The sequence below is a fragment of the Mauremys mutica genome, chromosome 12 (genome assembly GCF_020497125.1).
Source record: "Mauremys mutica isolate MM-2020 ecotype Southern chromosome 12, ASM2049712v1, whole genome shotgun sequence".
In the NCBI taxonomy this organism is placed as follows: domain Eukaryota; kingdom Metazoa; phylum Chordata; order Testudines; family Geoemydidae; genus Mauremys; species Mauremys mutica.
The window spans coordinates 57,583,253-57,605,986 of NC_059083.1; the positions used below are offsets into that span (position 1 = coordinate 57,583,253).

General features: G+C 45.5%; 1 protein-coding gene across 7 annotated transcripts in view; it reads left to right on the forward strand.

The window, feature by feature from the left end:
- MAP2K4 (mitogen-activated protein kinase kinase 4) overlaps positions 1–22,734 on the forward strand; it is a 190,776-nt gene that overhangs the window by 8,324 nt on the left and 159,718 nt on the right. The gene's annotated exons all lie outside the window — the stretch shown is intronic.

Sequence of the window (22,734 nt, forward strand, 5' to 3'; positions counted from 1 at the left end):
AGGAGAGGGGTTCTCCCTGCAGTGTAGGTACTCCACCTCCACAAGAGGTGGCAGCTAGGTTCATGAGGAGTGCTTTCTGGCTAGGTCAGTTTAACTGTGTCGCTCAGAGGTGCAGATTTTTCACACTCCTGAGCGAAGTAGTTATACCAATCTAATTTCATAGTGTAGATCAGGCCTCTGTTTGCACATGCATCAATAAAGTATCACATGTGTAAACTAATGTTGACAAGACAACGTGAAGTTTTAACACTTGGTTTATCCACACTCAGCTGTTATGTGTATACCTTTTTTCTTAGTGAAGGCAGAGTCCAAATATGTTAGCTTGTCTTCAGAGCTGTTAAGAGGGCTTTTCAATTGTTACGTTAACTTGATTGAACTCATGAATGAAAAATACACTCTTTGCCTGTGAAGACAGCGTCATCTAAAGAAACAAAGTTGAATGGAGAAAAGTCTCCCTTCTTTTCCTCTATGTAACTTTCAAAAGTAAGTTTGGTGGAAACACAATCACATGTGCTTATAGTTCCTGTATGTGTGGAATGTGGAGGGCTTGGGAGACATGATTGTAGTTGGAATGGAAGTCTGATATCTCTACGGCATTTACAGAGGAGAAGAGAACTTGCTTATGTTTAAAATAAAGCCCACAAAATATCAGACTAAAGCAGACTTTTAACGTCTACTGCTTTTGGAACTCACAAGTTTTCTATGGATTTGGGTTTGATAAGTTTTAAACAAAACTTGAAATTGTGCTATATTTCAAATAAAGTGTGCCTCACTAAAAAGTGAAATTAAAAGAGAAAAAGAAACTGTCCAGTCTGTTGGCATTTTGCTCAGCCTGGGCAATGCAGGAAGGAAACCGCACCAATGGCAAAAATTCATGAGGGTTTCAATGAGGCGATGCCTTGTTATAGAGTTGTTTAGTCTCAATCTTTGGAGCACGCCCTCGTGGTGTGAGATGTTGTGTCAGCAATTCTGCCCCATTCTCTACCTTGTGACTTCAGTGATGTGGTATGGTCAGTCAGGTGACAGGGGAGTTTCACCCCTTCAGGGGTATCTACGTCTCGAATAATGTCTGATAAAGTAGTAGTAATCAAGACAGCATCTTCTGCCCCTCCTCGACTCCTCTTCAGCCTGACTTTTCTTGAAGAGCAGCAACATGCAGGGCTTTTCCCTGGAGTCTCTCAGCAAAACCAAAAAACAGACAAAAATACAGACTAAGAAATGTCCACCCACCCTGGGCTTGAGCTGTTAGTCCATCTTCGGTTCTTCCTCTGCCTGTCTTCTGTCAGGTGCTTACCACAGAGAGGAAACTCCAAACCACCTCTCTTCTGGATTTCCTCCTCCCAACTATACTGAACTCTTTTCTTTTAACTCCTCCCTGAGTCTAATGCACTCTTCAGATGTAACAAGTTGGGCTAATAGAGTTCTCAGGCTCTAGTTAACCTCTTGTTCAGTGAGGGTTTATATACCCTTTCGCATCTGGGTAAGGAGCTTTCTGTATTAGTCTTATGTTTCCAATGTCATTTTAAAGTTTGGAGTATGCTGGTCTCCACCAGCCTTCAGAAGGAGTCAGCTGTTTTGTGCCCTGGATTAGAGCCCTGTGTGGATACAAAATATATATCCAGGGATATAAATTGGATATCTGCGGAGCTGCAGGACTCTACCGGGAACCGCAGTGGCAAAAGCAGCAGCAAATTGGGCCACCGCTCACAGGAACCAGTGCCATGCAACGGCCACTCCTCCAGCAAAGCTGTACCGCCCTCAACCCCACCCACTGGGGCGGGCACCAGGCTTATCGGCAGCTGTCACTGGTTGCCCTAGTGCAGGGGTAGGCAAATTTTTTTGGACCGAGGGCCACATCTTGGTATGAAAATTGTATGGTGAGACCATGAATGCTCATGAAATTGGGGTTGGGGTGCAGGAGTTGGGTGAGTGCTCTGGCTGTTGGTGCGGGTTCTGGGGTGAGGCTGGGGATGAGGGATTTGGGGTGTAGGAGGGTGCCCCAGGCTGGAACCAAGGGGTTCAGAGGGTGGGAGCGGGATGAGGGCAGGGGACTGGGATATGGAGGGGTGAGGCCCCTGGGGTGAGGCCAGAAATGAGGAGTTCAGGGTGCGGGAAGGGACTCCGGGCTGGGGCAGGAGGTTGGGGCACAGGAGGAGTACAGGCTCTGGGTGGCACTTACCTGAAGCAGCTCCTGGAAGCAGCGGCATGTCCCCTCTCCAGCTCCTATGCAGAGGTGTGGCTCTGCGCGCAGCCCTGTCCGCAGGCACTGCCCCTGCAGCTCCCATTAGCTGCAGTTCCCAGGCAATGGGAGCTGCGGGGGTGGAGCTTGGGGCAGGGGCAGTGTGTGCAGCCCCCTGGCTGCTCCTAGGCTTTGGAGCTGGAGTGGGGACATGCTGCTGCTGCTGCTTCCGGGAGCCTCGGCATGCAACCCTGATCCTCAGCAGGAGCTCGAGGGCCAGTTTAAACGGTCTGGAGGGCTGGATGTGGCCCGCGGGCCATAGTTTGCCCACCCTTGCCCTAGTGTGCAAGTGGCTCTCATGCCCCCGGACAGGAGTCCCTTCCATGCAGCAGTCTGAGTCTCCTGTCCAGGGTGCGCGAGCTGCTTGCACACACTGGCGGGACCAGGGACAGCTGCCGATGAGCCTGGTGCGTGGGTGGGGCTGAGGGTGGTACAACTGTGCCGGAGGAGCGGCCGTTGCATGGCACTGGCTCCTGTGAGCGGTGGCCCGATATGCTGCTGCTTTCGTCACTGCAGTTCCTGGCAGAGCCCTGCGGATATCTGATTTATATCCGCAAACGGCTCTACACTGGATCTTTTTTCCCCATACTCAGCTCACTGTGTTCTATTAGTGAAGATAAACATTTCCTTACAAATATTTTCATGGCACTTCTGCCGTGGTACTCTGTGCCCAGCTTCATCCTCTCTATTCAGAGCAGTAGCAATTGCAACAGCAGTGTTATGGAGAAGGCTCTCTGGTACTTTCTCACAGTTATAGCATCATAGAATATTAGGGTTGGAAGGGACCTCAGGAGGTCATCTAGTCCAACCCCCTGTTCCAAGCAGGACCAATCCCCAGACAGATTTTTTGCCCCAGAGCCCTAAATGGCCCTCTTCAAGGATTGAGCTCACAACCCTGGGTTTAGCAGGCCAATGCTCAAACCACTGAGCTAGCCCTCCTCCAGTTCTTTCAAGGATGGTTCTTTCATACATTTTAAGACCAAAAAGCACCATTATGATTATCTAGTCTGACCTTCTGTATGATACAAGTTGGAGAACTTCATCCAATAATTCCTACATCAGGCCCAATAACTTGTGGTTGAACCAGAGCAGATCTTTTAGAAAGAGACATCCAAGCACAATGTAAAGCTTCAGGTGGTGGAGAATCCATCATTTCCCTTGGTAAGGTGTTCCAGTGATTAATTAGTCTTACTGTTAAAAATATGTGCCTTATTTTCAGTTTGAATTTGTCTAGCTTCAGCTTCCAGCAATTGGTTCTGGTTATTCTTTCATCTGTCAGATTAAAGAGCCTTCTATTAGAAATCTTCTCCCTTGTGCGTAGGTACCTCCAGAATGATCAAAATCCCTCATAACGTTGTATTGAATAAACTAATCAGAATGAGCTCTTTAAGGCAGGGCTTCCCAAAGCAGTAGGCATAGCTTCTTAGGGACTCTCACATGCCTCTTGCTTGTTCTGGAGAGTCTCAGCTTTCATTTAAAAACTGTTGCTAGCTCATGGTTGTAGAGAAAACCTTCAAAATGTGAATTGAGTGTAGCCAATATATTGCTGTCTGCCTATGACTTTGTCCTCGCTGCTAAAAAATTGTATGTGTATGGCAAGATAACCTTCACATGTTAGTTATCTTGTGGTAAAATCCTAGTGGAGACAAGCTCCCTGTAGTTTTTACTGTGAAGGAGCGAGGCATGGGCAACACTATACCATACGCCATCAGGGGCTCGTTCACCTGCACATCTACCAATGTGATATATGCCATCTTATGCCAGTAATGCCCCTCTGACATGTACATTGGCCAAACCGGACAGTCTCTACGCAAAAGAATAAATGGACACAAATCTGACATCAGGAATCATAACATTCAAAAACCAGTAGGAGAACACTTCAACCTCTCTGGTCGCTCAGTGACAGACTTAAAGGTGGCAATTTTGCAACAGAAAAGCTTCAAAAACAGACTCCAACAAGAAACTGTTGAACTAGAATTAATTTGCAAACTAGATACCATTAACTTGGGCTTGAATAGAGACTGGGAGTGGCTGGGTCATTACACAAATTCAATCTATTTCCCCATGCTAAGTATCCTCACACCTTGTCAACTGTCTGGAATGGGCCATCTTGATTATCACTACAAAAGTATTTTTTTCTCTCCTGCTGATAATAGCTCATCTTAATTAATTAGCCTCTTAGAGTTGGTATGGCAACGTCCTCCTTTTCATGTTCTCTGTATGTATATATATCTTAGTATATGTTCCATTCTATGCATCTGATGAAATGGGCTGTAGCCCACGAAATCTTATGCTCAAATAAATTTGTTAGTCTCTAAGGTGCCACAAGTACTTCTATTCTTTTTGTGGATACAGACTAACACGGCTGCTACTCTGAAATTTGTTTCCACTAGGATTTTACAGACTGGTAGCTAACATGCGTTAGTTATCTTGAGGTAAAAACACCCTTTTTTTTGCACTGAAGACAAAGCCTCGGTTTGCAGAGAGCCTAAAACAGTAGCTGTGAGGTATGAACCTCTCCATTCATTTCAGTGGCTATGGATGCTAATATAGATACGTCAAATGTCTATATTGTTAACTATTTCACTGCTCATGAAAGCATATCAGAAATGAGTGGAAGTATCTTGTATTATAAAGATCTGCACCATCGCTTCCCAAAGTGAGGAGGGCAGGAGCATATGTGTAAAGAATACCTATAATGATAGGTGGGCTTTTGACGACACATGGTGGAATTGCAAAGCAGGTGGTGTGATGGCTTTCATTCTTCTGAGAGGGGCTTAGGTTTCAGAAGTTTGCACTGGCTGCTGCTCCCATTATTGGACAAAAGTGCTCAAATCACTCTTGTGACTCTCTTCTGACTCTGATTTTTTTTTCAATGTTTTTTGAAGTGTGGTCTGGACATAGTATTCTAGTAGTGGTCTTACCAGTATTGTCTCACTGCTACTGTTTTGTATTCATTTCTCTGTCCCATCTTCTCAGGTGTGCTCTCAGTTCGTTATTGGAATTGCTTGGAAAAGTTTGCTTGACATCTGTTCATCTGATTAAAATTCTTAAAAATTGGGTTTAGAATCATTTTGACATCATGTGCTTGGAAAACTGAAGCAGCTGATATTCAACAGAGCAGACTTTGCCTAGGTGTCATTCTCCACCGTCCAAGCTCACTCATGTCCCCATCAGTACTCATGGTCTACTTTTGTTTGCGGGTGGTCAGGTGAAGGGATCCACTGCAGTTACAGAATTCTTTGATAGAAAGACTTCTTATCCATTGGAATTTGCTACCAACCCTTTTTTTGTCCTCAGCCTCTGACACAGTGGCTCCCAATGATCTTCTCCCTGATGTGAGCGTCACAGGTCATGTTGATATGCAGACAGCTTGTGGCAGATGACAAGTGGAGGGAGAAAGGAGTTGTAGTGGGAGTCATTTGCTCAGAATTGGAGCAATCAAATTTTTGCTGTCCTGTCCTAACGATTGTGATGGAAGCTTAAGCTTTTTGTGTTCCTCAAATATGCTTCTCATAGTTTAGACCAGCAGAACTGCCTTGAGTGGTGCGCATCCTGATAAATGTAAGTTGCCTCCACTTGGATACAGAGTAGTCTTACGTGAAAATTTTCCGTCTACTCTGTGAATATTGGACAATCGAATATGAATCAATCTGGGGGTCTCTATGACAGCAATCACATTTGAAGAGGACAAATACTCCCTGCCTTCTCTAGTTGAGTTTCAGCCAGCCTCACTTATGGAGATTCTAGAGATGCTATTAAGTGGGTAAGATTTGTGGTGGTAAGCCTAGTAAGAGATCAGTGTAGCAGGTGGGCTGGCACGTGTCTCAGTTTCCTCTCCTCTATCTTGACTTTATGCATCTAGAGTAGCCACGGTTCTGCAGTGGGTGTCTTCAGGACTGATCTAGGGGCTGGGAGGTGAGAGACCTGTGTTCTGTTCAAGTTCTGATACCAATCTGTTGTGTGACCTTTGGCAAGTCACTTAATCTCCATGCCTCAGTTTCCCCATCTCTAAACGGGGGATGATACTTACCATCCTAGGTAAAATGCTTTGAGATCTACAGAGTTCAGGCATTACTATTTTGTCACTGTTTGTGGTATTCCCCTTTCAATTGTTCATGCTACATACAAACTGATCCATCATTCTCTTATCTAATGGTAATGTTGGAGAGAAGTAAAACACCTATGTGCTGCTGCTTCAGCTCTAGCTTTACAGCTGCTGTTACTGGTAAGCACTTCCTAGCAGAATATGAAGAAATGTATACGTGTGAGCTACTCCAGAGTAGTGCAAGAATGATGTGACTGACCATGAATAAAACAATTATATGGCATGTACACAAAGTGGTGTTAAATGCAATAAGCAACTGAATCTGTTCTGGTTGTTTCAGGGTGTCCTAACCCCCTGCAAATATCCCCCATCAGCCCCATCCAAGCACTGATAGTTATAACTAATAGTTATAACGTTTTCAGAGACAATCATGACTTTCAAGTCGATGGTGTTCTTTCAGCACAGATTTCTTCTCCTAAGTATATTTAGTTAAATAGGTGTTAACAAAAACAGAGTTTTAAACACCTGAATACATGTATCTTCCCATCCCTGTCAGGTTTCACTTCTTTGGTACTTTTGGTGTTATCATTTCAGTTAATCAGCTGGAATCTTCTAAGACAGACAAGCCCTGCATTTCTAATAGGGAAAACAAGCAGAAAACTTCTTTTGTCTTAAGGCATGTTTGTAACAGGGAGTACTTCACTCCTGTGCTCCAGGATCTGCATTTGTTGCCAGTTTGTTGCCTGGTGCGGTTTTAGGATGCTGGTTTTAACTTATACAACCATAAATGGGTGGGATCCTGGTTTCTTTGTGTCATGTGATCGTTTTTGCAATCTGAAGCACTGAAGCTAATGCCCTCCCTGCATTTAATTGCAAGGGGGCTGCAGGCAGGGCTTCTTGAGTGTAAGGGTTTGTCTGCATGATTAAGTTATTTTGGTGCAAACCCTTGCGTGGACACATTCATTTTGGTTTGCACTAGGTTTATTTTGGTTTGTTTTAAATAGATTAGGAATCTGTTTAAACTGACCCAAAATAATCCACTCTTGTCTTGAAATGACAGTGTCCCCAGGTGTTAGCCTGTTTACAGTCAAACCTTAAATTAAACAAGTTCAGTTCAACCTTTTTGTGTAGACAAGTTCTAATTGGCATCCTACCTCAACATTCATCAGATCCCAGATGGGCTGACCCTCAAGTCACTGTGCATGGCTTGCTTCTTTTGCCATGATTGTTCTTGCATGTGGGAAAGGGATCAGTGCTTGGGTGAGGCTGATGGGGGACATTTGCAGGGGGTTAGGACACATGGTTTTGACCTGATTTGAATTGGTTTAATGTTGTAATAAAATATCTGTCTGTGTGTTTGGAGCATAGGAAGGGTCCATTTTAAAAGCAAAGTAGATAAATAAAACTACATAAGCTCAGGGCAGCAAAATGCAGCCCATGAGTTTTTACAGTGTAGCCGCCCTCTGATTTAGTATCTGACTTCAGGTCCCAGCATGCAGTACTCCACATCAGTCTGAGCATTCTGGGACCTGTATTTTTCACAGGCTGCATTTTTGTCTTAAAATAAACCAGTTTGCAAACAGCTTCAAGCTTATCATAATTCAATGCAGCTTTTGGGTAAGTTACCAGCACAGCCTTCAGTTGGGCAAAATTTGGGCCTGCCTTGGTCTCTAGTTTTTGAAGATTCTCTAATGCACTTTTCCTGCCATTTATGGGCTTACACTCTGCTCTGGGGACTTCAATGCTTCAAGCCAAGTTTTTTAATTATGGTCGTTGCAAAGTCTCAAAAGCGTAGATAACATTTGTGCTCCTTACAGTCAAGTTGAAAGGCCCAGGCATGACTTTGTCATAACATACACAGCCAAGCAGCAGTTGACCTTCACTTGTTTAAAGAGGGTTATTGCGCTTTTCAGCCCTGACTGTCACTGTGTAAATGTCCTCACAGGAATCTCCTTCTGCAGCCTGCCTGCTTTGTATTTGCAGACCCAACATGAGGCATACATGCTGCTGGCTTGGATTAAGACCTGACACATGCTGCTGCACCGCACTTCCTGAGCAAGGTCTCTGACCTGGGCGTTCCAAGCTTCAGCCCTATTGCGCAGATGCCTGTGCTGGTGCAAGGACCCAGACTTAAGAATCATTTTGATAACCTGCTATTGTTTGTAATGCAGTTGTGGTTGCTTGACAGCATCATGTCTATCACTGTTTGACTCCTCCTCTGCACCCTTGCCCCCGCTTTGAATGGAGCTAAGCAGTCTTGCACCTCAGCAGGATAGGGAACATTAGCTGCTGCTGAATAAGCAGTAGGGGAGACAAAAATTTTTGTATACCTTACAAATGCTTATTTCTCACTGCTACATTGATTCTCCCAGATGATACAAAACTACTCAAGATAGTTAAGTCCCAGGCAGACTGTGAATAGCTACAAAAGGATCTCTCAAAACTGGGTGACTGGGCAACAATATGGCAGATGAAATTCAGTGTTGATAATGCACATTGGAAAACATAATCCTAACTATATATATAAAATGATGGGGTCTAAATTAGCTGTTACCACTCAAGAAAGATCTTGGAGTCATTATGGATAGTTCTCTGAAAACATCCACTCAATGTGCAGCAGCAGTCAAAAAAACTAACAATGTTGGGAATCATTAAGAAAGGGATAGATAATAAGAGAGAAAATATCATATTGCTTCTATATAAATCCATGGTATGCCCACATCTTGAATACTGCATGCAGATGTGGTCACCCCATTTCAAAAAAGATACACACCTCTACCCCGATATAACGCTGTCTTCGGGAGCCAAAAAATCTTATGCGTTATAGGTGAAACCTCGTTTTATATAGAACTTGCTTTGATCCGCCGGAGTGCGGACTGACCCGACCCCCCCCCTCCCCGCCCGGAGCACTGCTTTGCCACGTTATATTTGAATTTGTGTTATATCGGGTCGCGTTATATTGGGGTAGAGGAGAATTGGCATTGGAAAAGGTTCAGAAAAGGGCAACAAAAATGATTAGGGGTATGGAATGGCTGCCCTATGAGGAGCAATTAAGATAGGGACTTTTCAGCTTTGAAAAATAAGGGTGGCTATGATTGAGATCTATAAACTCATGACTGGTGTGGAGAAATTAAATAAGGAAGTGTTATTTACTCCTTCTCATAACACAAGAACTAGGGGTCACCAAATTAAATTAATAGGCAGCAGGTTTAAAACAAAAGGAAGTATTTTTTCACACAGTTAACCTGTGGAACTATTTGCCAGAGGATGTTGTGAAGGCCAAGACTATAACAGGGTTCAAAAAAGAACTAGATAAATTCATGGAGGATAGGTCCATCAATGGCTATCAGCCAGGATGAGCAGGGATGGTGTCCTTAGTCTCTGTTTGCCATGGGAATAGACGACAGGGGATGGATCACTTGATGATTACATGTTCTGTTCATTCCCTCTGGGGCACCTGGCATGGGCCACTGTCGGAAGACAGGATACTGGGCTCGATGGACCTTTGGTGTGATCCAGTATGGCCATTCTTATGTTCCCCCTTTCCAAATCAAAGCCTTTGTATTTGCATTTTAATGAAGATGGAGGTTGGCACTTTCAAAAGCAAAATATTCTGCTCTGAATACAATGAGAAGAGAGTCCAAATGGCAAGAACTGAAGCATTGAAAACATTTTCTATCTGGCCCTCTTTCTTAGACGCACCAGGAGATGGCCTGTGACAGTCTTCATGAATCTCGCTGATTTATCAGAATTTCTCCTTAGTATCTAAGAAACCTAATAACTTGCATTTATAAGAAACGGGAAGACAGTTGTTGGAAGTGGACACAGCCATGCTGGGAAGAGGCCTAGTGAGCCCCCTTCCTGGGCTTCAGAGTCCAAGCTGCAGCTTCAAAGTGCAGTCTGCACAGATGTTTTTACAGTACTAGGGCAAGCTCCAGTAGCCTGAGTCTGTTGAGCTGAGCTGGGAGGCTCGCTCCTGCTCAGTCAAAAATGCTCTGTAGACATTCTCCTAGAGGCCTTGGTTTCCCTGCACCTGTAAATAAAAATATTTCTACATCTAATCAAATTCTGTACCAGTTGTCTTCTCAAAAATGTGTCCTCCGTTACTGATTCCAATTTTTGCATCTTTTCATTAGGTGCTTCCCTGCTCTCTTTCTTAGGTCCAGTGTAATTTAGATGTGTGTTTGAGCACTTTGATTTCCCAGTCATTGATAGGGCCCTACCAAATTCACAGTCCATTGTTTGTCAATTTCATGGTCATAGGATTTTAAAAATCATAAAATTCATGATTTCAGATATTTAAATCTGAAATTTCATGGTGGTGTAATTGTAGAGGGCCTGACCCAAAAAAGGAGTTGTGAGGGGATCGCAAGGTCATTGTAGGTGGGGTTGCGGTATTGCTACCCTTACTTCTGTGCTGCAGCTGGCGGCAGCACTGCCTTCAGAGTTGGGCAGCTGGAGATCAGTGACTGCTGGTTGGGAGCAGCAGCAGCAGCACAGACGTAAGGATGTTTTGGTATTGCCACCTTATTTCTGCACTGCTGCCTGCCGAACTGGGCCCTCAGTCAGCAGCCACTGCTCTCTGGCTGACCGGCTCTGCAGACAGCAGTGCAGAGGTAAGGGTGGCACAGTATGGTATTGCCACCCTTACTCCTGTGCTGCTGCTGGCGGGGCATCGCCTTCAGAGCTGGGTGCCTGGCCAGCAGCTGCTGCTCACTGGTCACCCAGCTCAGAAGATATTGGGTAAGAGGCTGATTTCCTGGCTGGCTTGTGCCAATCCTCTTCTGTGTTTGGTTAGGTAAATAATAATAACAACAATAATAATGCTTTGTACTTCTAAAGCTGCTTCTGTCTGAAGATCTCTGTGGTCTTTACAAACAATTAGTTTAGCCTAGCAATACCTTTTCTGAGATAGACAAATATGATTCCCATTTTTCAAATGGGGAAACTGAGGCTCTGAGATATGAAGTGACCCATCGCAGCCTTGACAGGAAGTCAGTGTCAGATCTAGGAATGGAACCTGTGTGTCTGATCTCTCCCAGTCCTCTGTTTTACTATCTTGGGTATTGGTAAATTCCTGAGAAATAGTAATACTGTAGCACCAAGTTACCCATCTCTAGGCCCTAACACCTCTTCCATTATTGCAATATAATGTTCCTTTCAGTAAAGATGGTGAGGATGTGAAGAGTTTGTGCTCAGCAGTCATTCAAAACCCAAGTAATGAGTATAGCTATGTGAGCAGGCTTGTGCAGGTGATGAGGTAGAGGCTATACTTCTGAGTAGCTGTCACAGAGCATGTGATTCTAAATCCCTTCTATTGCGTGCCTTCTGAGTGTGTTTGTGCTGCATGCTAAGGTCAATCCAGCAAGTAAGTGTTTATGCATCTGAACAGCAGTGTAAGGGTACATGTAACTAAGCACTGTAGTCAAGATTGTGATAGAGTTTTTGTGACTTTAATGTGTAGAAATATTAGATATGCAGCAGAATCATAGAAATTATGTAGTATTTGAATTATTCAGGTTGGTTTGCTGATTGGGTTGATTAACATGGAAAAAGACACCTGCTTTTAAAAAAATATTGGGTGATTCACCTGTCTTTGGATCCTTTTGGGGGAAAAGTATAAGCTCATGGGTCTTGATTTTTGCTTCACACATTACTCTGCATTTGCTAAGTCAGGGTGGGCAAACTTTTTTTGCCCAAGGGTCACCTCTGGGTGGGGAAATTGTATGCAGGGCCATGAAGGGTGTGGCAGGGTGTGGCAGGAGGTTGAGGTGTGGGAGGGAGTGCGGGGTGCAGGAGGGGGCTCAGGGCAGGGGGTTGGGGCCTTAAGGCACGGGGTGCGGAGTGCGGGAGGGGGCTTGGCAGGGGGTTGGGGTGCAGGAGGGGGTGTGTAGTGCAGGAGGGGGCTCAGGTTGGGGGTGCAGGAGGGGTGCAGGATGTGAGGGGGGCTCAGGACAGGGGTGTTAGGGCTCAGGAAAGGGGGTGCAGATTGCAGGAGGAGGCTCAGGGCAGGGGGTTGGGGTGCAGGAGGGGGTGCATAGTGTGGGGGGGGCTCAGGGCAGGGGGTTGGGGTCCAGGAGGGGTTCGGGGTGTGGGCTCTGGCCCGGCAATGCTTACCTCAAGTGGCTCCGAGGTGGCATTGGTGCACAGCGGGGCTAAGGTAGGCCCCTGTCTGCCCTGGCCCTGCGCCACTCCCGGAAGGGGCCAGCATGTCCGGCAGTGGCTCCTGGGGGTGGGCTGGGGCAGGTGGCTTTGCCGCACACTGCCCTCGCCTGCAGGTACCACCCCTGAAGCTCCCATTGGCTGTGGTTCCCCATTCCTGGCCAATGCAAGCTGCAGGGGGCGGTGCCTACAGGCGAGGGCAGCGCACGGAGCCCTCTGCTCCCCCTTTCCCCCCCTCAGGGGCTGCAGGAAAGTGGTGCCGGCCACTTCCGGGAGCTGTGTGGGGCCAGGGCAGGCAGGGAGCCTGCCTCAGCCCTGCTGCGCCATGGGGCTGGCAATCCCGCAGGCTAGATTGAAAGCCCTGACAGGCTGCATCCAGCCCGCGGGCCATAGTTTGTCCTCCCTTGTGCTAAGTAGATACCACTTAGAAGTTGATACCTCTTCTCTCTCTTGTTTTTATTTCAGTTTGACAAGTTGCTCTTTTTGCAATATGTCGTCTTAAAGCTGAGGTATTAAGTACTGTCTAAACTAGTCATCCCTATAGTAATTCAGATGACAGGGCTGTTTGCATAGAATGACAGTGTTTCCATTGCTAGCTTCTACAACACAGCTAGTAGCTGACAGAGACAGACTCATCTGCACAGTATTCCAGTAACGTTGGGAAAAGTTCTCTGAGCTAGGAACCAGGATATCTTGAATTCAAGTCCTGCCTTTAGTTTTGATTTGTATGTACTTCTCTACTGTAATTAATAATGAAAGTTGTGACCTCAGCACTAGATAGCTGTCAATTATAATCTACTGCACTCTATCCTTTGCAAATAAAATAATGGAGAAGTTATACAGGCCATGTTAGATGCAGTGGGGAATAGAACTGAACTGTAGCCATTCTGAGATGCTGCCTTTCAGATTGATTGATCCACATATATGTGCTTTGGGTATCCTGCCTTTAGCCAGAACACTACGCTGCACTCCTAAAGCTAGGCATAGGTATCTGGCACTTACCACTACAATATCAGTTTGAGCACCGCAAGCAGACCCGCCCCACCTTGGTACAATGGTTGGATCAGTAATGGGCAGTGACAGTCAAGGGGCCCAGGGTAACATTTACTTTCTGAGCAACCAGGTGGGAGTCTCACTAGGGCTCAGTGATTGTGCTTTTATGAAGACTGGTAAACTGAGGCATGCCATACACCGTTCATAGATTCTAGGTCTGGAAGGGACCTCGAGAGGTCATCGAGTCCAGTCCCCTGCCCTCATGACAGGTCCAAATACTGTCTAGACCATCCTTAATAGACATTTATCTAACCTACTCTTAAATATCTCCAGATATGGAGATTCCACAACCTCCCTTGGCAGTTTATTCCAGTGTTTAACCACCCTGACAGGAACTTTTTCCTAATGTCCAACCTAAACCTCCCTTGCTGCAGTTTAAGCCCATTGCTTCTTGTTCTATCCTTAGGGGCTAAGATTAACAAGTTTTCTCCCTCCTCCTTATGACACCCTTTTAGATGCATGAAAACTGCTATCATGTGCCCTCTCAGTCTTCTCTTTTCCAAACTAAACAAACCCAATTCTTTCAGCGTTCCTTCATAGGTCATGTTCTCTAGACCTTTAATCATTCTTGTTGCTCTTCTCTGGACCTTCTCCAATTTCTCCACATCTTCCTTGAAGTGCAGTGCCCAGAACTGGACACAGTACTCCAGTTGAGGCCTAACCAGCACGGAGTAGAGCAGAAGAATGACTTCTCATGTCTTCTTCACAACACACCTGTTAATGCATCCCAGAATCATGTTTGCTTTTTTTGCAACAGCAGCACACTGTTGACTCATATTTAGCTTGTGGTCCACTATAACCCTTAGATCCCCTTCTGCTGTACTCCTTCCTAAACAGTCTCTTCCCATTCTGTATGTGTGAAACTGATTGTTCCTTCCTAAGTGGAGCACTTTGCATTTGTCTTTATTAAACTTCATCCTGTTTACCTCAGACCATTTCTCTAATTTGTCCAGATCATTTTGAATTATGACCCTATCCTCCAAAGCAGTTGCAATTCCTCCCAGTTTGGTATCATCTGCAAACTTAATAAGCTACTTTCTATGCCAATATCTAAGTCGTTGATGAAGATGTTGAACAGAGCCAGTCCCAAAACAGACCCCTGTGGAACCCCACTTGTTACACCTTTCCAGCAGGATTGGGAACCATTAATAACTACTCTCTGAGTACAGTCATCCAGCCAGTTATGCACCCACCTTATAGTAGCCCCATCTAAATTGTATTTGCCTAGTTTATTGATAAGAATATCATGCGAGACCGTATCAAATGCCTTACTAAAGTCTAGGTATACCACATCCACCGCTTCTCCCTTATCCACAAGAGTCGTTATCCTATCAAAGAAAGCTATCAGATTGGTTTGACACGATTTGTTCTTTACAAATCCATGCTGGCTATTCCCTATCACCTTTCCACTTTCCAAGTGTTTGCAGATGATTTTCTTAACCACTTGTTCCATTATCTTCCCTGGCACAGAAGTTAAACTAACTGGTCTATAGTTTCCTGGGTTGTTTTTATTTCCCTTTTTATAGATGGGCACTATATTTGCCCTTTTCTAGTCTTCTGGAATCTCTCCCGTCTCCCATGATTTTCCAAAGATAATAGCTAGAGGCTCAGATACCTCCTCTATTAGCGCCTTGAGTATTCTAGGATGCATTTCATCAGGCCCTGGTGACTTGAAGGCATCTAACTTTTTAAAGTGATTTTTAACTTGTTCTCTTTTTATTTTATCTTCTAAACCTATCTCCTTCCCATAAGCATATTCACTATGTTAGGCATTCCTTCAGACTTCTCTGTGAAGACCGAAACAAAGAAGTCATTACGTATCTTTGCCATTTCCAAGTTTCCTGTTACTGTTTCTCCCTCCTCACTGAGCAGTAGGCCTACCCTGTCCTTGGTCTTCCTCTTGCTTGTAATGTATTGATAAAAAGTCGTCTTGTTTCCCTTTATTCCTGTGGCTAGTTTGAGCTCATTTTATGCCTTTGCCTTTCTAATCTTTCCCCTGCATTCCTGTGTTTGTTTGCCTATATTCATCCTTTGTAATTTGTCCTAGTTTCCATCTTTTATATGACTCCTTTTTATTTTTTAGATCATGCAAGATCTTGTGGTTAACCCAAGGTGGTCTTTTGCCACATTTTCTATCATTCCTACCCAGCGGAATAGCTTGCTTTTGGGCCCTTAATAGTGTCCCTTTGAAATACTGCCAACTCTCCTCAGTTGTTTTTCCCCTCAGTCTTGATTCCCATGGGACCTTACCTATCAGCTCTCTGAGCTTGCCAAAATCCGCCTTCCTGAAATCCATTGTCTCTATTTTGCTGTCGTCCCTTCTACCCTTCCTTAGAATTGTGAACTCTATCATTTCATGATTACTTTCACCCAAGCTGCTTTCCACTTTCAAATTCTCAACAAGTTCCTCCCTATTTGTTAAAGTCAATCTAGAACAGCTTCCCCCCCAGTGGCTTTTTCAACCTTCTGAAATAAAAAGTTGTCTGCAGTGCAGTCCAAGAACTTATTGGATAGTCTGTACCCCACTCTGTTATTTTCCCAACATATATCTGGATAGTTGAAGTCCCCTGTCATAGGTCTCACCCCCACTTGGAGCTGTTCGGTTCCAAAATGGGGACCTGCATGGACTCCTCTAAACTAAAATCCTAGTTTAGATCTGGTTCTCACTGCCACCAGTTACGTTTTAAGTGAGTAACACACTGCCTGTCCCCCAAGCTTCCCCTGGGGAACCCAGATTCAAACCCCTTGAATCTCACCAGAGAGAGAGAAATAGCCAGTTCCCCTTCCCCCCCTTCCCTCTCTCCAGCCTGCTCCGGAGAGAGAGATACCTTGATTCAAACTCCTTGAATCTCTACACACAGGGAAGCAGCCCACTTCCCCCCTCCCTCTCTCCTAGCCACTCTGGAGAGATACACACCGATTCAACTCTGTGAATCACCCTCAGGAGGAACTCACTCTTCCCCCCTCCCCTTCCCTTGAATCTCCACAAGAGAAGGAATTAACCAAGTCCAAAGAAAAGAAAAGATTTTATTAAAGAAAGAAAAAAGTACACTCTCTCTGTATTACCAGGATGCAAAAATACACAGAGTCTAACCTATAAACCTGGAGAGGCTTCCCCTCCCTCCTCTTCAGCATAATCAAAGTAACAGCAAACAGGAATAAAGAATTTCTCCAGCAAACACACAATTGCAAATGTAGAAATCAAATTATAAGACTAATCCGCCTTTCTAATTAATACTCACTATTGGATAGTAGGAACTACTCCAGGAGAACTTGGAGACATGTCTGGTCTCTCTTAGATCCAAAGAGAGAACAAACAATCCAACAAAGAACACAGACAAAGGCTTCCCTCCACAGAGATTTGAAATTATCCTGTCCCTTGATTGGTCCTCTGGTTAGGTGTTTCTCAGGTTACTGAGCTTGTTAACCCTTTCCAGGTAAAAGAGACCTTAACCCTGATCTGTTTATTTATGACATCCCCCATCACCACCAAATCTTGGGCTTTGGATGATTTTGTTAGTTGTTTAGTTGTTCAGAGAACCCATAGCAGGAGAGACTCAGTGGGGGCCAGAACCAGGGGTTAACAGAGATGGGGAGCTGGATTTGGGGTTAGTACTAGAGTCTGTTACCTCAGGAAGGGTCTATGACCTGTTTGCAGAGCCTTAGCAGAACCCAAGTGAAGCATTTGGGACTAGAGATATAGACCCTACAAGGCACTGCACAATCTGTTGCTGAAGCCCATCCCATGCTTCCAGGGGGTGGGGAGGGGCTCCAATGATGTCAGAGCCCAAGCAGGTCCGCAGAGGCCCTGTGTATGACAGGGATCTTAGAGGGGAGCCTGGCCTCTTGCAAAGATAGAGACAGGTCAAGGAAGAGCAAGTCCCTATGTCGTTTGTCTTGACTGTAGAAAGGCAGCACACACCAAAATGTGCGGCCCTACTGAGAACTTTTGTCCTTGGGAAGAGGGACAGTGGCAAAGGGGAAAGCCTGGGTCCCCAGGAATGAACAAAATCGAGACAATCCTGAGGGTGGAGCGTCCAAACTGGGCAAATGGCAACAGTGCTTAGAGTCTCCGCTAATTAAGGGAGGTACCTTGGCTCCACACTCAGCCTGGGATTTTGAGAGCTTGAGGTCTTGTATAAGTGACTAGCAGAACCACGGCAGGCTCAGGAGCCTGAAACGACATGATGGGAAAGGGAATTAAAGAGGCGCTCAGTTTTCAGTGTTCTGTGAGTGCAAGAAAAAATGCTGAAACTGAACTTAAAGGATCTGGAGGGCAGAGTATCAAACAGCTCTGGAAAATGCAGGCCTATGTGAAGGAACTGGGCACTGAGGCAAAGTCTCAGGAGGCCCAGACCTAGGAACTGCAACAGAAGCATTCCCAGACTGTGGAGGAGATGACAGCATTGGAACCAAGCTAAATGTGTGTAAGCAAACCTTCGGAGAAAGATCATGCAAAGTGGCCAATTAGGTGAAAGTGCTTTTTCAGGATAAAAGGGACAAGCAGAATGAAGTAGGGAGCTAGGTCTAAGATTAACAAGGGAGATACACCAAGAGTGACAGTGCGAGAGAGGATGGATGAAGTTACTGAGTCGCATACTGGGTTACATAGTAACTTAGAGGTCTGAACAAGTCAGACAGCAAGCTGATTAGGTTAGCAAAAGACTGCGGATTTGGGGTTACAACTTAAGCAGCATGCAGGAAAAAACATGCCAAAAGCAGTGGATGAAAATAACCATTTTGGAAAGCAAGGACATGAAGGAAAAGAGGCACTTGGGGAAATGTATGTCTGCCTTGTGACAGCAGGTGGCTCACCTGGAAAGGTGAAACTCCAGTGACAAGGCTGCATGGCAGGATTGTATGTCCCATAGACAGACTTGGCCACAGACAGAGCAGGGAAGGCTTGGCAGTGGAATTAGATCCCCAGCAATCTGGAAGAAAGGCAGGAGGAGTTGAGTAGCTGCTAGCCCAGGAGAAGAACTTCTTTGAGTGTGACATGTTGGGACAGAAGCTTGGGAGAGGAAGGTGAAAGCCCTCTCCCAAACCAGAGCTGGGGCAGGAGCTTTGGACTAGAAGGTGGAGCTAGAGCAGCTCAATAAACAAATATAAAATGTCTAAAGATCAAGGGCTTAAAGAGATTGAGAGGCCCAAGGTTAGGAAGAATATCTCGTTTGGAGAAAGAAAGGGATGTGGCTTGGAACAGCAGATAATAAAGATGAAATTGAACCTGAAAGCTGAAGCAAGCAAGCTCTTGAGACTGGCTGGAAAAGCTATACCTTAGAATGTCCTGGCAGCAGACAGCAACAATGGCGAGAAGAAGCCCAGCTGTACAGAACGCAGGCTGGAGCCCAGCAGATGCGTGAGCAGAGCACTGAAGAACCCAGGGAGATTTGAGATAAGGCTGTGAGACCAGAAATAAGCAGTTGTCAGGTATGGGGGGGTCAATGCAGAGTTGTTAGTGGACAAGTTGTGCCCTCTTGTGATATTTCATTGAGAGAAACTGGCAGACCAACAAAGGAACAGGTGTCCTGTGTAATCCACCGCTGCTTGTTGTGGCGCTCTGTTCCTCCCTTGTGGTGTCTGGGTGACATACGGAGGCTGATAAGCCTGCTACAGTCTTGGCTAGCAGAGCTGGGTCTCTAAGCTGCTCCTACTGTTAGATCCAGGGTTCCCAATCCAGATTTGATCCTTGCTGTTTATAAGCCGCCCATAGGCACAGCATTGCACCATAGATGCAGAAGTGGTGTGCAGGGCGGGTTTGTCAGAGATTGCAGTAGCTCCTATAACTACCCAGCAGACCTACAGAGTAATGGACTGGCGAGATCTGGACAGAGATGCTTCAGGCACCGGGCTGAAATCATTGTACAATTTGGCAAATTGACAGATTCAGATGGTGGAGTGTCTTTGGGAGGTGGAAGATAAATGTTCCTCAGGGAAAAGAACCCTGGCACAGGCCTCATAGAGTGAGCAGGAGCTGACCTGTCTTGGAATAGAGAGAGAATGGGGACCTGCAGTATTAGTGGATGGAACAGGTGAAGATGACTAAGCCCAGTACTGAAATGCGCCTGCACAGCCAGTTCATTGAGAACTTGAAGAGGCTGGAAGCTGAGATGCTTTAACAAAATAATTGGAATTGGTAAATAGAGAATGGGCTACTTCAGGAGCTTGATCACCTGGCTGCAGAGTATACTGGCTGACCAAAGAAAACTCTTCTGCACCAAATACCTTAGTGACCTCATGCTTTTTAATATAAATAGATTATCACATCTGCCTGTTGCACAGTCCATTCATTTGGAAGGTCATTCTGCCTTTTATTTGTTGAAGGCCCTGGGGATTACAGTGGATGAGAAGCTGGATATGAGTCAACAGTGTGCCCTTGTTGCCAAGAAGGCTAACGGCATATTGGGCTGCATTAGTAGGAGTGTTGCCAGCAGATTGCGGGAAGTGATTATTCCCCTCTATTTGGTCCTGGGGAGGCCACATCGGGAGTATTGCGTCCAGTTTTGGGCCCCTCACTACAGAAAAGATGTGGACAAATTAGACCAAGTCCAGCGGAGGGCAACAAAAATAGGGGCTGGGGCACATGACTTATGAGGAGAGGCTGAGAGGACTGGTCTTATTTAGTCTGCAGAAAAGAAGAGTGAGGGGGGATTTGATAGTAGCCTACAGCTACCTGAAGGGGGATTCCAAAGAGGATGGAGCCAGGCTGTTCTCAGCTGACAGAACAAGGAGCAATAGTCTCAATTTGCAGTGGGGGAGGTCTAGGTTGGATATTAGGAAAAACTATTTCACTAGGAGTGTGGTGAAGCACTGGAATCGGTTACCTAAGGAGGTGGTGGAATCTCAATCCTTAGAGGTTTTTAAAGCCCGACTTGACAAAACTCTGGTTGGGATGATTGAGTTGGTGTTGGTCCTGCTTTGAGCAGGGGGTTGGACTAGCTGACCTCCTGAGGTCTCTTCCAACCCATGTCTTCTATGATTCTAAGTTACTGTTGAAGTTTTCCTGAGTATGAGTTTGATGAAGTTGGGGTGTATGTATTGTTTTCAGTATCTGCTGGAGATGGAAGTCAAATCTCTGTGGAGTGCTGGAGTGTGATATTGACAGCATTGTAGGTGATGTGTAAATTTCCAGGAGTGCAGGAGACTTTTTTTTTTTATTTCTACAGAGTGTATCCTGATTAAGGATAGCCTATTAAGTTTGTGTCAGTATTGTTAGCAAGATTTCTTTTAGAACTTGCACCTGTAGAATAATTTTAGCTGCTACTGTATCTTTCAGAGAGTTGGAACAAAGGGCAAGCGGAATATCAGCTTATCCTGGAGATTTTAGCTACTTAGTGTGAAATTTAATTTGCAAGTAGTGGACTGATAATTCCATGTGCTCAGCTTTTTAACACTGTAGTACAGTTGATTGTTTAGTATTTAACAAACCTTTTTGGGTAAGTAGTTAATTTACTGTATGGTGAATGTGACTGTACATTCTATATTAGGGATTTAGGTTTCTTATCTAAGGACTGGTCTACACTGGGGAGCGGGGGGGTCAAACTAAGATACGCAACTTCAGCTATGCTATTCGCATCGCTGAAGTTGAAGTATCTTAGTTTCACTTACCTGGCCGTCCTCACAGCGGTGAGTCAACTGCCGCGGCTCCCCCGTCGACGCTGCTTACTCTTCCTGCTGAGGTGGAGTACGGGTGTCCATTTGCGGATTGATTTATCGTGTCTAGACAAGATGCCATAAATCGATCCCCGATAGATCGATTACTACTCACCAATCCAGCGGGTAGTATAGACATACCCTGAGGAACGTGACGCAGCGTTGTCAACCCTGAGCATTCAAAAATTGAGTCAGTCCTCCCCACCCCCCAAAATTATGAGATTTTAAAGTATACCTATTCAGTCCTTTTTATTTGTCTTCTAAATTTTGAAACCTTTTAGGGTTCATATTTTCCAGCTTTTCTCTGCAATCATGAGGACGAGGGGGAAAAAAATCCGAGATTATTACTTACTCACAGGGCTCTAGAAGCTGGGGCTGTCAGAAAAGCACCAAATATTGCAAGACTCTCAATAGAATTGTGTGTTGGCAACACTGGAGGTATGAGAAATTAATGCTACAAATCAGATGTTTACTACAGTGCAGATGGGCAGTACTGCTGATGATTGGTATAATGTGAATGGACCTAACATATTTCATTTCCAGATTTTTGTGTATGAACACTGCATAAGTTGAATATTTTGTTCAGTGAGAGTGAACTGGAGTAACATCAGTTCTCAAGTTATACCCCAAAGGAACTGAACAGATCACTAGGACTGAGGAGAATTATTCCTGGTTGAAGCCTAGTTGGTGGAGGTGGGGGTGAGAGTGAGCGTGGAGGGAGAGGAAAGACTGCAACTGCCTGCCTAGAGAAGTATCTTGAAAATCAGAAGTAGACTATAAATCCTTAGTCTCACAAATGATGGGTAGGTTAGCCATGTAAATCACTTTTACATAATCAAAACTGGGAGCACTGTCCGCCTCTTAAAGGAGAAATTTAATGTACCATATATACTCGATCACAAGCCGGTTCATTTATAAGCCGACTCCCCCAAGATGGATAAGTAAAAATGGAAACATTTTTATAACCCGTTTGTAAGCTGACCCTATAATTCAGGGTTCATCAAACTTTGGCTCCCGGGCCATCAGGATAAGCTGCTGGCGGGCTGAGATGGTTTGTTTACCTAGAGCATCCGCAGGCACGGAGGTAAACCTAAGTAAACAAAGTGTCTCCTCACGCCAGCTGCTTACCCTGATGGGCCGGGACAGCAACTGATGGGGAAATTTTTTTGGGGGGAGAAGCTGGGAGTCAGGGGAGTAACCTCTGTGACCACCCCCCACATGACCTAGCCCGGGATCCCCACACTCTCTCCATCCCATCCCTTCCCACCTTATCTGGGGAGGGCCAGGGGACGATGTCTCTGAGCTGGCTGGAGCTGCTCCGACAGGCTGGGCAAAGTGACTGCAGCCTGCTCTGCAGCCTGCTCTCCGGGTGGCATGGCCGCAGCATTTTCCAGCCACAGCCTGCTCTGGGGGGTGGGGCCGAACAGCACAACTGCAGCCTGCCAGCCCTGGAGCTGCAGCTGCTTCGGAGGCTGGGGGGAGAGCAGCATGGCAGAAGCAGCGACTCTGCCTGTGCTGCCTCTCTTTGCTCCCTCTGTTGTGGGGAGGGGCTGTGTCCCACCTGTCCCTCTCTATACCC